The 17,560-nt window shown below is 38.4% G+C and overlaps 1 non-coding gene across 1 annotated transcript; it reads right to left on the bottom strand.

Annotated features, from left to right (window-relative positions):
• Positions 1-13,706: 13,706 nt before the first annotated feature.
• LOC145583529 (small nucleolar RNA R71) lies at positions 13,707-13,812 on the bottom strand. Its single transcript, XR_014100170.1, has one exon. It is a non-coding gene; the product is annotated as a small nucleolar RNA R71 (small nucleolar RNA).
• Positions 13,813-17,560: the final 3,748 nt, after the last annotated feature.

The following is a 17,560-nucleotide window of genomic DNA, read 5'->3' on the forward strand; positions in this document are numbered from 1 at the left end:
GAACCAAGACTTGGAACTTCCACTTCTTTGCATCTTGAGCTTCCCAAACTCCATGAACTTGATCCTAAAGCCTCTTCCACCATAATGGATCACCAAAATCACGACCCGAACCTCGTCCAATACCTACAACCACGAAAATAGAGCAAATAAAGAAGAAAAGACTAGAAAACCAACGAAAAGCACAAAAGCTACAAAATAAGAGAAGAAAGGTAAAACTAAGCAACAAAGCATAAAACTAAGCACTTATTAAGCATGAAAGCTATGAAAAGAGAATAGAAATGACCTAAATGCTCGTCAAATGTGTGCCATTTATGACACACATCAGCCACAAAGGAGGTTTTGGTAGAAGATGAGAGAGATGGTGCATCTTTGAGTGAGGTTGAGATTGAGACACCTAGTGAGGAAAGAGTAGAGAAAGAAATTGTGAAACCCAAGCTTCCTTATCCACAAAAATTCATGAGGCACAAGTTGGATGAACAATTTGGAAGATTTATTGACAAGCTCAAGAAACTTCACCTTTCTCTACCATTTACTGAAGTTATCACCCAAATGCCTAACTATGCAAAATTCCTTAAAGACATTTTGAGCGGTAGGAGGACTTGTGATGTTGTAGAGACGGTGAACTTGACCGAGAATTGTAGTGCAATCATTAGGTGACCTAGGAGCTAGTGTGAGCCTCAGGCCATACTCAGTGTACCAAATACTTGATCTAGGGGAAATCTTACCTACTAACATGACTTTACAATTGGCCGATAGGTGAATTAAGTTTCCTAAGGGTAAGGTAGAGGATGTCCTTTTGAGGGTTGGGAAATTTGTTAATCCGATGGATTTTGTGGTGCTTGAGATGGACGAAGATGCTAACATTACTATCATTCTAGGGAGACCATTCCTCGCTACTTCGGGTGCTATGATAGATGTGAGAGTGCTAAAATTTCACTCAAAGTAGGAGATGAGATGATAGAGTTTAACTTGAATGATAGTATGAAGTATCCAAGTTCTTCTTCAGAAAATTGCATGTTGATTGATTCTCTTGATCATGTTGCATCTTTCATGCATGAGCAATTGCTCACCTCTAACAATGATCTTGAGAATTTTTTGTTGAATAAGGAAAAGATAGGTGCTCCTAGCAAGGAGATGGTTTTGTATGAAGATGTGCTCAATGGAAGCCTTGAGGATGTTGATTAGCAAATGTGCATGAGCATTTCTAGTCAAGAAGCATTGCAAGTGGCTACGTCAAAGGAAGGTAAAGGTGTTCCCACAATAGAGCTCAAACCTCTTCCATCACATCTTAGGTATGAATTCTTAGGACCCAATTCCACCTTTCCCGGGATTGTTAGCTCTTCTTTGAGTGAGCGCCAAGCTCAAGTGTTGTGCGGTGTTTTGAGAAAGCACCAAAGAGCTTTGGGTTATACCATTGATAACCTCAAAGGTATAAGCACCATTTTATGTACACACCACATAACCCTTGAGGAGGGTGCTCTACCTTCTATTGAGAGGCAACGGAAGCTACATCCCCAAATGGGAGAGGTAGTGAAGACGAAGATCACCAAACTTTTTGATGCGGGAATTATATTCCCCATCTCGAGTTCTAGGTGGGTCTCCCCCGTTCATGTTGTCCCAAAGAAGGGAGGCATGACCGTCGTCGAGAATGAGAGAGGTGAGCTCATTCCTACGAGGACGATCACGGGATGCAGGATGTGTATAGACTATAGACGTCTAAACACATCCACCAAGAAAGATCACTTTGCCCTTCCTTTCATTAATCAAATGCTTGAGAGACTAACAAGGCACAAGTTCTATTGTTTTCTTGATGGTTATTCGGGATTTTTCTAAATCCCTATCTACCCGGATGACCAAGAGAAAACAACCTTCACTTGTGCATATGGTACATTTGCATATAGGACAATGTCGTTCGAACTTTGTAATGCTCCTGCAACATTCCAACGATGTATGATGAGTATCTTAGGGGACATGTTGGAGGAGGAGATGGAAGTGTTTATGGATGACTTCTCTGTAGGCGGTGTTTCATTTAAGGCATGCCTTGAAAATCTTGAGAAATGTTTAGCAAGGTGTGAGAAGGTGAACTTGGTTTTGAGTTGGGAGAAGTGTCACTTCATGGTGGAGGAAGGCATAGTCCTAGGCCATAAGATTTCTCACAAGGGGATAAAGGTGGACAAAGCAAAAATTAAAGTTATTGAAAAGCTTCCACCTCTGGTCAATGTGAAAGGAGTGAGATCTTTCTTAGGATATTTCGGGTTTTATAGAAGATTCATCAAGGATTTCTCACTCATTGCAAAGCCCCTCAATGACCTTCATTGAAAGGATTCCGAGTTTGTATTTGATAATAATTGTTTGGAAGCATTCAATAAGTTGAAGAAGGCCCTAATTTCTACTCCTATTGTTCAAGCCCCAAGATGGGATTTACCTTTTTAGTTGATGTGTGATGCGAGTGATTCGGCAATTGGAGATGTCTTGGGTTAAAGAATGGAAAAGAAGCTCCATGTGATTTATTATATGTCCAAGACTCTAAATGGTGCTCAAAGGAACTACACTACAACGGAAAAGGAATTTTTGGCTATTATTCATGCTTTTGAGAAGTTCTGTTGTTATTTGTTGGGTTCCAAGACTATTGTCTTCACGGATCATAGGGCTCTCAAGTACCTTTTTGCAAAGAAGGAATCCAAGCCTAGGTTGATTCGGTGGGTGCTTGAACTTCAAACTTTTGATATTCAAGTTAGGGATAAGAGAGGAGCGGAAAATGTTATGGAGGACCATCTCTCACGCCTTGAGGATTCCCAAATCCATGATGGTTCTCCAATTGAGGATAGAATGCTTGATGATTTCTTATATGCTATTGAGGCAAAAGAGCTCCTATGTTTTGCCGACCTAGTGAACTTTCTTACATGTGGGGAGTTTCCACCTTCCTTTTCTAAGAATCAACGAAAGAAGCTCAAGAGAGAGGCAAGACACTATTTGTGGGATGATCCCATCTTTTACAAACGAGGGGTCGATGGTTTACTTAGGCGTTGTGTTCCAAATGAAGAGGTGCGTAGTGTTTTGAATATGTGCCACTCGGATGCTAGTGGTGGCCATATGGGTGTTTCTAAAACCGCCACTAAGATTCTTCAAAGTGGTTTTTGGTGGCCACATCTCTTTAAGGATTCATGGAGTTTTGTTAAGTCATGTGATCGTTGTCAACGAGTTGGGAATATCTCCAAGTGAAATGAGATGCCTTAACAACCTATTCTTGAGTTGGAAGTATTCGATGTATGGGGAATAGATTTCATGGGACCGTTTCCCTCATCCTTTGGAAATCATTACATTCTTGTGGTGGTGGATTATGTGTCTAAATGGGTTTAGGCCATTGCTTCCCCAACAAATGACCACAAGGTAGTATTAAAATTGTTCAAAAAGATCATCTTTCCAATATTTGGTGTGCCTAAGGCGGTGATAAGCGATAATGGTTCTCATTTTATTCACAATGCCTTTTAAAAGATGTTGCGAAATATGGAGTTTATCAACGCTTTTGTCTTCCATATCATCCTCAAACAAGCGGCCAAGTCAAGGTTTGTAATCGTCAAATCAAATTAATTCTTGAGAAGACGGTTGCAAGGAATAGGAAGGATTGTTCGGACAAGTTTGATGATGCTCTTTGGGCCTATAGAACGGGTTTCAAGGCACCTACAGGCACCACTCCATACCACCTAGTCTATGGCAAATCATGTCATATCCCGGTAGAACTCGAACACCGTGCTTTATGGGAAATCAAGAAAATAAACTTTGATTTGGCAAGTGCGGGGGAGAAAAGGTGGTTAGATCTTCATGAGCTAGAGGAACTTCGACTTGATGCTTACGATTGTGCTAGTACCTACAAAGCTCTTTCCAAGGAAGCTCATGACAAGGTTATTGAGAAGAAAGAATTTTGTGTAGGTGAAAAAGTTCTTCTTTATAATTCCAAGATGAAGTTGTTTCCCGGAAAGCTCATGTCAAGATGGAGAAGTCCTTACTTGGTTGAAGATGTCTTTCCAAATGGTGTTGTAGAAATTTCTATGTTGGATTCTTCATCTCCGTTCAAGGTCAATGGCCATCGACTCAAGAAGTATTTCGATGGTGCTTTTGTTGGCCAAATTCACATATTGCTTCTCCGTCAACCACCTTAATAGGTGGAAAATGTCGAGCTATGACGTTAAACTAACGCTTCTCGGGAGGCAACCCGGCTTTCTAACCCTTTCTTTTGATTTTTTATAATCTTTCCATTTCTTTTGTTTTTGAGAAATTTTCTTATCTTTCTTTGTTTTCTTGACTTTGGGTACCTCGAGATTGAATCGATAATGATTTCCAACAATTTTGGTGATTATTCAAGGTTTCATGAGGTTTGGTTGAACAAAGGTGAAGGAGTTTGATGTACAAATGCGCTCTCGCGTTTGAGTTATCATGAATTTTTAATCATGAACGAGTGATTTTTGAAAAAAAAATTTGTGCCATTTTTTTGTCTACCCCTCTCGTGGGTATCACTCGATCATGACGCTCGTGAGCGGAGTGCCGATGAGAGCGCAAGCACGAGAGTGCGCAAGGTCAGCATTTCCGAGCAAAAATTCTTCCCCCCAAGGCTTTGGATGGTGCACACGCACCATATGGCTGCGCGCACGCACCAAGGGAGTCAGGTTTTTTGGCTCGTTTTAGTGCAATTTCAGCCTCCCTATTGATTTGGCTAGCGCGCGCGCACCTGGTAGGTCATAATTTTTGGCTCTATGGTGCGGAAATCCGAGCAATCAGCCCCCCTTGCCACGACTGGTGCGCACGCACAAAGGGGTGTGCGCGTGCGCACCAGCCATGGCAGCTCGCACCCCCCCTATTTTTTCGTGCCTAGCTTCTCAAACCCCCCCCCCCCATTCCCACTCTCTCTCCCCAAGTTCTACCCTCACTTCACCCTTTCAATCCTATCTCATCTATCTCCTTCAAATTCTACTCCAAGTTCATCAAATCCCACATTTTATTCTCATTCCTTACAATTTACAACAACACATAATCAAATTCCTTCAAAAACAACACAAAATTTCTGAATTTCGAATTTGAATTTCTAAATTGGGTAAAAAATCAAAATTTTTGGGGTCTTGATTTTGTGCTTGGAACATGATTTTGGGTGTTCTAACTGGTCTTTACTCTTCACTTGTGCAATTTTCAAGTGATTTAAAGCTTCATTGAGGTACCATTTCTCACTCTCTAATCATCTTCTTCCTCATTTTTGAAGCTTGAAACCCTTGTTTTTGCTTTAATGGTGGAACTCAATTTTTTGTTCTTTTTGCTTGTATTTTGTGTTGAATGATGTTGTTTGATGTTAATTTGAAGCTTTTTCATGATGTATTTGTATACCTTGCTTGAATCCTTAAATCACCATTGTTGGTTATTATCTCTCTTATGGGTATTTTATCTCATTTCTTTGATAATACAATTATTTTGGATTAATTTGCTCATAATGATTCATGATTTGGTATTTTGTGTCAAGCTTTGCCTTTGATTCATGACTAGTTACTTCTTACTTTTGCTTCTATATTCATGGCATAGTTCATTTGTAACCATTTCTTGTTTCATTTTTTATTGGATTATATTTGTGCTTGCTCTTGAGCAATTTCTTATGAATATTCTTGAACAATAATAATTGTTAATGAATTGCTCATGAATTTCTTTGCCTCTTATAGATGGCCCCTATTCGTCAAAAGAAGCGAGCTAGATCAAACACAAGTAAATCCCGGCACGTTGTTCCACCTCCTCCCGAGATGGTAGAAACGTATGGCATTGAATTTTCCAAAGAAATGCATTGGGATAGGTTCAAGCAACTTACCAAGAGGAAGCTTAAGTCGACAAGATTCTATGGCAAGCAACTACCAAATTGCTTGGAATTGATGATGACGTTCGCCGCCTTGCCAAGAATCTTGGTCTTTTAGAATTCTTGGTCTTGAGTGCTCCTACTTATGTTAGGGTGACTTATGAGTTTCTCTCATCCCTAGAGGTGGTCCGTGAGACAAGTGGTGACTCTTCAAGAACGTTGACCTTTCAACTATTTAACAATGATCATCGGTTATCGGAGTCACAACTTTGCTCTTACTTCCGGTTTCCTTGGGCTGTCGATGAAGACCATCTTGTCTATCTGGCCAATGGTAAAATGACTAGTGACCATGGGTATGATGAACTCAAGTGGTGGCGGCGTATCTCCGATGAAGGGAAATATGAGCCTCAAACTTCCAAATCCGCATCGATCATTCATCCGGCTATGAGATACTTTAATCGTATTCTCACCTATGCCCTATGCTCTAAAGACTCATTGGGAGCTATTTCCCGTGAGGAATTATGTTGGCTTTGGATAGCCGATCAAGAGCCGCAAGAGCTTGAGCTTGTGGACTTCACTCAGCATTTGATCAACCGACTTCTAGACATCCGAGATGGTCTTTTAATTTCAGGGAGCATCCAAATTGGGGACATGATCTCCATTCTTGTCATATGCCTTAACGACTCATATAAGGATTTACTTTGTGAACTCCTTCCGATAGTTGATCCTCGGGAGAAGAAGCCTTCCAACTTCCTCAACATTTATGCTCTTGTCAACCAAAAGTTCATCGATCGAACCAAGAGACGTGATATTTTCATTTGGAAAGTCTCTCAAGTGAAGGATTGGTTCTTGATTCCTAGCAAGGAAGCTTCCAACCGCAAAACGAAGAAGGATTCATTAACTTGGAGGCCTCCAAGGTGCAACATCGACCCTTCTCTTCGGCGGAAGACTAACCATACAAGAACCGCTTCTAATTATGCTATATCGGAGGATTTCCAAGCCTTTCCCCCGGTTGAACGGGAAGGTACTCCTATCCCTCCTTCTACTTCTTCTTCTACACTTGAATTATCTACTTTACATGCCAAGTTAGATTCCATTACTAATGTTTTATATTCCATGCCTTTGGGGCGGGATTTATCTCTTGGCTATGATTACCATGCCAATCAAGTGTATGACTACCATGTGAGGAGGGGGGAAATTGACCCTTACATGAACTATCCATACCTCCCGGTCTAACAAGGACCTAAACCTAAATGGGAACCCTTTGACCCATCCATCGGACCTAGACCTTGTTACCCCTATTAGGAGGGTCCTCATATCCATCCTATTGCTATTGTTGGCACCACCCCGGCCACTTACGATTGTAAGCAGCCCGGTAGATGCGATTATACTTATGATCCCGTGAACCCTATGCCTTTCCCGAACCCCGAGACTTTTGGTAGGTGGGGAATGTCAGGCGAGCCGGTCTTGGATGATTGGTCTCACTTCTTCGCAATAGATTGGGAGTGAAATGGCTAGCTTGAGTCATGTTTTAGAGACCGGTGAGGGGAGTTTTCACTCTACCCCTTACCATGATGCGGAGTGAGACTATCGTGACTACCCCCCCTTTCTTATGTGCTTTATATGTTTTTCTCTGTTTGCCTATGTGTTATTAGGATTAGAGTTTGGGGGGTAGTTCATTTCAAGCTTGGGGGTGGTTTATGTTGTTTGTGTGCTTCGTCGATCCCCCCTTCGCTTTTGTAGTTCACTTTGGGTCTCTTTTGCTTGTGGGTATTGATCATTGTTTACCTCTTATTTCTCTGATGATGATGATGATGTTTTTCTAATAGTTTCTCTGCTCCAGTTCCTAGTATTGTTGTTTGTTTCACTGATTCCTGTGTGATGTGTTTCTCTGCTTCCTGATGACTATGAAATCTGATGATTGTCTGCGGTATTGCTTCTTGATTATGCTTCCTGATATCATTTCCTGATCCTGTTACTAATGTTTCTGCTGCTAGCATGTATTATTGTTTTCCTATTGAGTACATATATCTCTTTTATATCTTTCTTTTCTTTTATCTTGAAGTTACTAACATTTTTCTTTGTATATAGTCTATTTTCTTTCTCACCTTACCTTGTAGTTTGTGCTATGGTTATCGGTGCTCCATGACGGTGGTTGTTCTTTCACCTTATTTGTTATAGCATAGCTTCGACGCCCGGTGAGATCCTTCTAAACTTCTTCCTTTTATTTTCTTTTCTTTTCTTGGATGCTTAGTATAGGTTTAGATTAAGAGAAGTTGAACGGTTCGAGGTTGCTTGCTATTCAACACCTTAGCGTGTTTGGGAACATTGGGGTTGTGGCCGAATGTTTACTTGTTTGTCGATTAGGATATATATGTTAGCTTACTTCCTTGATACTTTCTATTTCTCCTTTGCTTTTCTATCTTTCTTCTTTATTTCCTTTTCCTCTTTTTCTATTTCCTTTTTGTTTTACTTTTTATTTTTGATTTCTTTATCTCTTTTCTTTTACATTTCTTTTTGCATTTTGCTTTCTTATGTTTTGCTTTTAAATTTGACTTTGAAAAATAAACGAAATAAAATAAAAAAAAAGGGAAAAAAAAAGAAAAAAAATAAAAACGTAATTTTTTAAAACAAAAAAAAAAAAAAAAAAAAACAAAACTTTTTGAGGCATGGCTTTTCTTTCTTAATAGTTTTGCTTTTACTTTGGACTTAGTACCACTTGGACTTGCACTTTAGGCCATGACTCTTCCTAAGGACAATGGTTCAAACGGTTTGAGAATATCTTTGGTTGACTCTAGGATAGAGCATGCTAAGGTAGTCGTTTAGAAATATTACGACCTTGAAGCCGGATTTTATTGTCTTTGAAAACTCGCAATTGTTCCCCTTTGGTGAATTTGAAGCTTTTAGTGAGTTTTTGCCACAACCTTATGAGGTTTCATGCTTTTCTAGAATTTGACTTTCATCTCCCGAGATCGCGACCGAGCCATTTAGGAAGGACAAAGACATCTTTTTGGGGTGGTAATTTTTCTTTTTCTAGGATAGTTTTCTATATCTTTATTTTGGGTTTTCATTTGCTTACTTGCTAACCATTTGTGCCATATACCCTTCTTTTCAAGTCACATCTTTAGATGTTGAGCCTTTTGTTTCATTCTTGTTCCCATCATTGGTTTTTGTGAAGCATTTGGTCTCTATTGTTGGAATTTTGGTGGATGAGAATGATTGTTTGGTTCTTATAATGAAAGCAAGTTTGTGTTGTAAATATTTTGTGAATAAAAAGCAAATGCAAAGTTGAAAAAGCCGTCCATAGTTAAAAGAGGCGAGGACAATGAAATAATGTGAAAATGGAAAATGTAAAAATAAGAAAAAGCAAAGAAAATTCAAAAGCTTTGCCAAAAATTGAAAAAGTGAAAAATGATAAATTCAAAAAATATTTTGATATAAGTTTCTTTCTCCCTTTCTTTCGCATTGAGGACAATGCTTTTTTCTAGCTTGGGGGGAAGCGACTTACGCTTTTTGTACATGTGTTTGTGATTCTTAGCTTTGAATAAGCTTGGGGGTGATGTGTTTTTGTTTGGTGTTTACTTGGTTTTGGTGTTGATATTTGGCCAATCTATGCTTCACAATTTTGGTGTACCACCAAATTTCAAATTGTAGCCTACCCTCACCTTTCTCGCCTTTACATTATAACCCTTTCTAAGACCTTTTAACCTTTGTGGTTGAGTCACTAGTCGGTGGAGGGAGATGTAGGTCAAGCTTATAGAGCGGCATGCAATAGTTGAGATGTCGAGAAACCTCAAATCTATTTCTTTTTCGGTTCCTTTGAGGAACCATAGAGATGCTTGCTAAAAGTAGATTTGAAGCTAGTTGGTGCTAAAAATGTTTTGAGATGAAAGTGAATTGCGTTTTGATAGTTCTCAATACTTAGCATGTCCTATGTTTCAATCAACCCTTGATATCTCGGAACGTTCTTACCATTGTTTGTTTTAGGAAGTTTGGTATCCTCTCGTGTCTTGACCATTTGCAAAAGTCCATTGTAAGAGCACCTCTCTTCCTTTTAAGTTTTAACTCTCTCTTTTCTCTTTTTGTGCTTTGCCTCCTTTTACTTGAGAATTATGGGTTAATCTCTTAGGAAACCTTTACGAGAGCATTACTCATCCTCTAGAGCAATCTAGAGGTTTAAATGGCTTGTCAATTGTTGCTAATATTGACCGTGATTCCTACGAAAGTGAGTTAGTGTACATTCTCTTATTTTCTAGTTTTCTCGTTTCTTGTTTAGCTTAAATAATGTCATCATTTTCCTTAAGTTTATTTTATTTTGCTCGAGGACGAGCAAAATTCTAGCTTGGAGGAATTTAATCTTTTGAAACACACTTATAATCCAATTAAATTCGATTAACAACGTCCGTACTTATCTTTAAAAATCAGATTTAATCTTTTGAAAAACACTTTTTTTAACCCAAATAGAATTCTTTATTTTCATAATCGATATAGTTCTTAATCCTAATCTCATTAGAACTCAAAACAACCACCTAGATTATTCTAGAAGATTAAAATCAATCCTAATAATTTTAGGAATATTAATTAATGGGACCTCCACTAGATCATTGGGCCATAAAACCATTTCAGGCGTAATTTAGTATTTTGGCCATAACTTCCTCATTATTCACCGGAATTGAGCTTATAATATATCGTTGGAAAGCTCTTTTTGAGCCCAATCCAACTACACTATTATTGAACCCCTATCATGGGAAAAATCAAATTGGACTGGACATTTTCAATAAATAGAGTTCCTTTTCAAAAACAGAAAGAAGAGTTATTTTATTAAAAACAACCGCTTCACAAGATTTTTCACACTTTCACCTCATTCGATAATCAAGTGACGTGAAGGGTACTCATCACTGGGTTTGGTTTTGGGGAGACACAATTAGGTGTCTACAGAAGCCCCCACTTTGACTGAGTTTGGAGAAACGCATGTTTCGAAAACGAAAGTCAAAGTAGCGTTAGGGACGGAGAATGATTTAGAACGTTCTGCGATCCTAAATCATTCTTGTAACATCGATACCTGTAAACTAGCGTTAGTTAAACAGATAATAGAGTTAAGAAACGCGTATCTTGCACCGTCGAGCACACATCTCTAGGGGTAACCGTTTTTGTTGATGCATTTGCGAGAACCTCCACAAGCTAGGGGATATCGCCTAAAGACTTCTCTGCTTGTAGCTGCCTTCAATTTCCGTTATGACAGTCCTCCGCAAGTTAGGGAACACCATCGAAGATTGCTCTACTTGTAGCACTCTTCTGCTGCTTTGTGACCATCTTCCGCAATCTAGGGAACACGATCGAAGATAACTCTGCTTGTAGTCATCCTCATATTTTTGACAATTTCTCTCATCTTAGGAAAACCAGTCAAAGACAGCTCTGCTTGTAGCTATCTTCAACCTTTATGATGATTTTCCACATCTTAGGGATTATCGTCGAAGATTACTCTACTTGTAGCAATCCTCTATTTAGCGTGATAACTTTCCTTCGAAAGCTATCAAAGATCACTACTTGTTGATCCTCAGTTTGCTGGTGCTTTGTTGTAATGCTTGTTGTGCCGTTGCTTTAGGAGTGATTACTGATGAGTGTCATTTATGGCACTCTTAGGCTAGGATTTCTTCGTAGTTTTATGCTCGTTTTTAGTCTTTTATGTCGTGTTTTTACATAATAATGCTTGTTTTGCATGTTTGTGTGTAACTTTAGAGAAATGTGTGCTTTTGATGGTTTTCTTATTATGTTATCCATCTCTCGGTTGTTTCTCTCGCTTCTTCGTTTCTTTGACTTGTTTTGTAGGTGTGTCGAGTTTCCTGGGATTTAATTATCAAGGAGGAAGCTCGAGCGCATTCAAGGAAGTTAATGGAGCTAAGTTCGGGGATCCAAGCATGCAACTCAAGCAAACCAAGTTAGCTCCGCAAGAACGAGCACCAAGGAAGCAATGATTAGGTCCGGAGTGTACAAGTGCTTGGAGAATAAAAGGCTTCCCTCCTCGCGGGCATCGCCTCAAGTGCACCGATGATTGGGATGCTCGGGAACGCGAAGATCGATCGATCAAGCAAGGGAGGCCAACTAGAGCACCACAGCAAGGGTTCGTGCGTGCAGACCCATGTGTGCGTGTGCGCAGGCCTAACTGTGTGCGCGCGCGGCTGGCTTGGTGCGTGCGCACGAGGGGCTCTGCCTCCCTTCGTCGATTTGTTATATATAGCTTTTGACTTTTCTTTTTTTTGAAGGGGGCGACTTTATCTTGTACTAGATACTTATTTACCAGAAATAGAAGAGAGAGAAAGTAGAGAGTGAAAATTAGGATTACTTGATTGTACTTCCCTTTGATCTTTGATTTCAACTTGATCTTGGATTTCATCTTCAAATCAATGAAAGTTTGTGAAATTTCTTTCCTTTGAATTTAATTTTATTGCAATTTCCTTTAATTCTTGAAAGTTTGATTTGAATTTTAATCTTTGATTGAGAAATTGTTGATTGATTGATTGATTTTCTTCTTAATTAAACTTGAAATGATAATGTTTATGATTCAATTTGTATTGTTTTTCAATTCCACCATGATTAGTGAGTAGATTAGTTGCTAGGGAGAAGGGGAAGCATGCTTGATTGATGATTTTTGCTAGTTGATGATCCTTGATTGATTGAATTGTTGCAATTAAATTGGTTGACATAGTTGTGTATGTGATTAATTAGACTAGGAGTGATCAACCTACAAGATTAATCTAGATTGCTTTGCAAATTTCAATGACATGAACCATTGATTTGAGAATTGCTTTAATTTATTGAATTTGATTGTGATTTTCCTTGTTAGCCATTCATAGTGAACCCTAGCTTGGCTTATAGGAGATAGCTTTTGAATTCCATTAGTTGCAACTATTGTTTGTCCTTTGCAATGTTTGAATCGATTGAGTCATCCATCATTTAGAATAATCATTGAGCTTGCATGTGGAACTTATATCCCTAGTATTTAGCATATTGAATTTCTCGATTTATCTAGCTTTTTGATACCTTAGTCACCAACCATTTCTTACTACGATCTTCGAAGTAGCTTGACCTAGGCTATAGCTTATTCCTATTCATTCCTTTGGGTTCGACCCTTGACTTACAATATACTCGTATTAGGTTGGTCGAGTGTTTATAAATTTCGTTTGGCTCTAGGGGAGGGTAGAAAATGACCAACATTTTCCCTATGTCAAAAATGGTGCCGTTGTCGGGGAGTGATATTAGTGCTTTGTTATAGTTGTTGAGTCTATTTTATCCTTAATTGAAAATACAAAAATATTTTTCTTTTTAGGCTACACTTGTAGCCGTGCTACTAATCTTTTCTTTTGGGATTGCATGCATAGAGCATATAGTCATTCACTAGTGCCATTTGATCCGGAGATTGAGAGAACTATTGCAAGGATAAGGGTTGCTAGACGATCTTTGAGTTCTAGCACTTCAAGTGAAGAAGAACCACAACAAGAGGAACAAGCAAGAATGGGAGAAAATCCAAGGGTGGCGTTGAAAGAATTGGGGATTCTCGGTGCATATAGATTTGAGAGTGGGATTGCTCCACCTACAACATCGGGAATGACTTTGAAATAAGGCCAGCAATGATCACTTTGATAGAGAGGCGACAATTTAGTGCTACTAAATCATCTCAAGGAGTTCGAAAAATATTGCAACACTAGCAAGGTGAATGGAATTTCCAAAGAATTCATCCGCCTCAAGCTTTTCCCCTTTTCCCTCATAGGGCGTGCCTTGGAATGGCTAGACAAGGAGGTCAAGATAAATTCTCTAAGGATATAGGACAAAGTGACAAAGGAATTTCTATCCCGCTTCTATCCACAAAAGAAAACGGCGGAGGCTAGAGCTTTGATTCAAGGTTTCAAGCAAAAGCCTAGTGGGAGCCTCTATGAAGCATGGGAGAGATACAAAGAGTATCAAAGAGAATGTCCTCACCACGGAATTCCTACTCACCAAATTATTAAAATTTTCTATGGAGGCCTTAGTCCTCAAGGAAAGTCGTGTCTAAATAGAGGAGCCGGAGGTCCCATCATGAATAAAACGGAAGAGGAAGTGGTAGACATAATTGAAGACGTAGTGAGGTGCTATAGAGATTGGCAAGATGGAGAAAGGGAGTCAACTAGCAAGAGTAGCTCTTCGGTGTACTCGGTTCATCATCTAAATGCAATCAACAATCTATCCTAACAAATGACAAACTCGGGAAGGAAATATCCGCTATCAAGGCAAAGTTGGAAAGTGCTACCTACCAAGTTTCAAATCTTCCCTCCAATCTAAGGGGAGAGGTATGTCTTCTAATTCTCAACCCCCTCCCTCTTCTAGTAACATGCCTAGTGGATGCTTGTTTTGTAATGATTGTGGATCGTATGATCATAATGCTTCTAATTGCCCTTATGCATGTATAGATGTTTGTGATGATCAAGATGGAAATGTGAATGAGCATGTGAAATATGTGTTAAACAATAATGATTCTAGGATTGAGAATCAAAGAGGTCAATGGAATAGGAATTACAACAACCATGGCAACTTTGACAACTACAACCAAGGTGGTGGTAATAGGAACCATGGTGTAGGGAATATTTCAAGCATCCCACACTTGAGCCCCTCTGTGATCACACACATAAGCATGGTGGCGTCCAAAGGGAAGGAAGGTAGAGCAAAAGAGTCGCCAACAAGTTTTAGAAACTTGTAAACCGTTCACAGGGTGAAGGTTACACCCCTTAACAATCCAGGAGATCGTTAACTTCAATAGGTCTGGAACCATGACTGGATGTTCGAGGATGAAGGTACAAATCCAACCAAAAAGAGATTAAACTGCCCTAAAAATAGGCCTCTACTTTATTCTTCTCGTATTTATGTGCGCTTTCTGACTAACATGCAATCAATAGGTTAACCTTAAACCTGTTTAATCTATGTTGGTTGAATATTAATGCACAAGCAAAACTATTATTGGTGATCACTTGAATTATAATCACATTAGCCTAAACAAGATTATTAATTATCTTCTTAAGCATGATTACAAGTACAAATTCTCTTTAATCCTGCAAGAGAGGGCGTAATCAAGCAATAAACATAATATATATCAAGCAACAATAATAACAATCATCATCTTCATAATAATAATATTCTCAATCTCATCACAGCATAACAATATTAGCAAGATCCTAGGCATGATACTAACAAGATTAATAACAAATCCTAGCATGTCACTAAACATTAAAGATCAAAGCTTTATTTCTAACATGATACTAACATGATATAAAGAAAGAATAGGAAGCATCATAAACATTCATAATATCAGAAATATTAGTTAACCCTAAACATGATACTAGGAAGCAATAAAACATCCTAACATGATACTAGGAATTAACAAAATAATCTAAGCATGATTTCTATATCAAAATAATAACAATTTAAACTACTTACTTCGATGCAATGTATCTCTTTCTAATAACAAAAATACACACGTTCGTAACTTCAAGGAAAATAATAAACAATAAATCTAATCAAAGAATTGAAATAGGATTTGGGACCAAACCCTCAGAAATTATTAACCTTTCACGTCTAGGGTGAAGGCAACTTCGAACTTGGCTAGGTGTGTCTAGAACTTGTGAATGTGGAATTTTGTAAAAGAGTAGAGAGAGAATAAGCTTCTAGCTTTAGAGAGAGAATAGAGAGAGATGATGTGTGAACTGTTGGTTATTGATGATAGAAAACGGGGAGATACGACCCCTATTTATAGAAAAATAGTCTAGAAACAAATCAAGTCCTATTCGGAATAAAACAGGCATCTATCGCCATGCGACAAATATCAGCACCAGGCGACAGACTCTGTCGTTTGGCGCTAATTAAAAGATAAAACGCGTTTGTACGCGAAATCCTTTTCTTAATTTGATTAAGCAGCAAATTCCGTGTTTATCAGGTTAAAATCAGGTTTATCATAAAACACTAATTTTCTTCCATGTAAAACTCTTTAAAATATAATTATTAATCCTAATACTATTAGAATTTAAAAGAACCTTCAAGATATTCTAGAGAATTAAAATCAATCCTAATAACTATAGGAATAATAATTAATAGGCCCTCCTCTAGATCATTAGGCCACATACAAAATTCATTTTAGGCCCAATTTAGTATTTTAGCCATAACTTCCTCATTATTCATTGAAATTGGGCTTATAATATATCGTTGGAAAGCTCATTTCGAGCTCAATCCAACTACACTATTATAGGACCTTATCATGGACCAAACTAAATTGGACTGGCTATAAATAGAGTAAGAAAAGGAATATTTTCGAAAATAGAAAGAAAGATATTTTAAAAAAACATCCATATCACTAGACTTTTCACACTTTCACTTCGTTCGATAATCAAATGACGTGAAAGATATTCATCATTGGGTTTAGTTTTAGGGAGACACATTTGGGTGTCTACACATGGGAACCAAAATTCCCGAGGTAACTATAACAACCAAGGTTATAGTAGCCAAAATCAAAACCAAAATTATGGTAATCATAACCAAGGTTATGGTAACCATAATCAAGGTAGAGGTAATTGGAACAATCAAAATAGGGGAAATTTTCAAAATAACTCTCAAAGGGGTCCCCCACTCGGATTTGCTTTAAAGAACCAAAATGATAATTCTTATGTTCAATCCTATGTTCAATCAAGGTTATGGTCAAAATCAAAATAGGGGTAATTGGAACAATCAAGGTAGAGGCAATTTTCAAAACAATGCTCAAAGAGGACCTCCACTCGGATTTGCTCCAAAGGCCCAAAATGATAATTCCTATGTTCAATCCTCTTTTTCTTTACATAGAACAAATTTAGAAGAAATCATTGAAAATCAAACAAAGTTGTTGAACACTTACATGGCCGTAAGTGACAAGAAATTTAATAAAATGATGACTCATAATAAGATGCTTGAAAACTATATTTCTCAACTTTCTAATGCTTTAAAAGACCATGCTAGTCCTTCTTCTTTACCTTCCCAAGGCCTAGATCCTAAGAGACCCATCAATGCTATTGTTACAAGGAGTGGTAAGGTTCTTGAGGAGAGTTTGCCTAGGAAGAGTGAGACCAAGGAGGCCATAAAGGAGGTTTTGGTAGAAGATGAGAGAGATGGTGCATCTTTGAGTGAGGTTGTGATTGAGACACCTATTGAGGTTAAATTAGAGAAAGAAATTGTAAAACCCAAGCTTTCTTATCACAATAATTCATGAGGCACAAGTTGGATGAACAATTTGGAAGATTTATTGACAAGCTCAAGCAACTTTACCTTTCTCTACCATTTACCGAAGTTATCACCCAAATGCCTAACTATGCAAAATTCCTCAAAGACATTTTGAGCGGTAGGAGGACTTGTGATGTTCTAGAGACGGTGAACTTGACCGAGAATTGTAGTGCAATCATTATGAACAAGATGCCACCTAAGCTAAATGATCCCGGAAACTTTTCCATCCCTTGTGCCATTTACAAGATGCAAATTGACAATGCCTTATATGACCTAAGATCTAGTGTTAGCCTTATGCCATATTTGGTGTACCAAAGACTTGATCTAGGGGAACTCTTACCTACTAATATAACTTTCAATTGGCCGATAGGTCAATAAAGTTTCCTAAGGATAAGGTGGAGGATGTCCCTTTGAGGGTTGGGAAATTTGTTATTCCGATGGATTTTGTGGTGCTTGAGATGG

Source organism: Chenopodium album, chromosome 15 (assembly GCF_948465745.1).
Source record: "Chenopodium album chromosome 15, dcCheAlbu1.1, whole genome shotgun sequence".
Lineage (NCBI taxonomy): Eukaryota > Viridiplantae > Streptophyta > Magnoliopsida > Caryophyllales > Amaranthaceae > Chenopodium > Chenopodium album.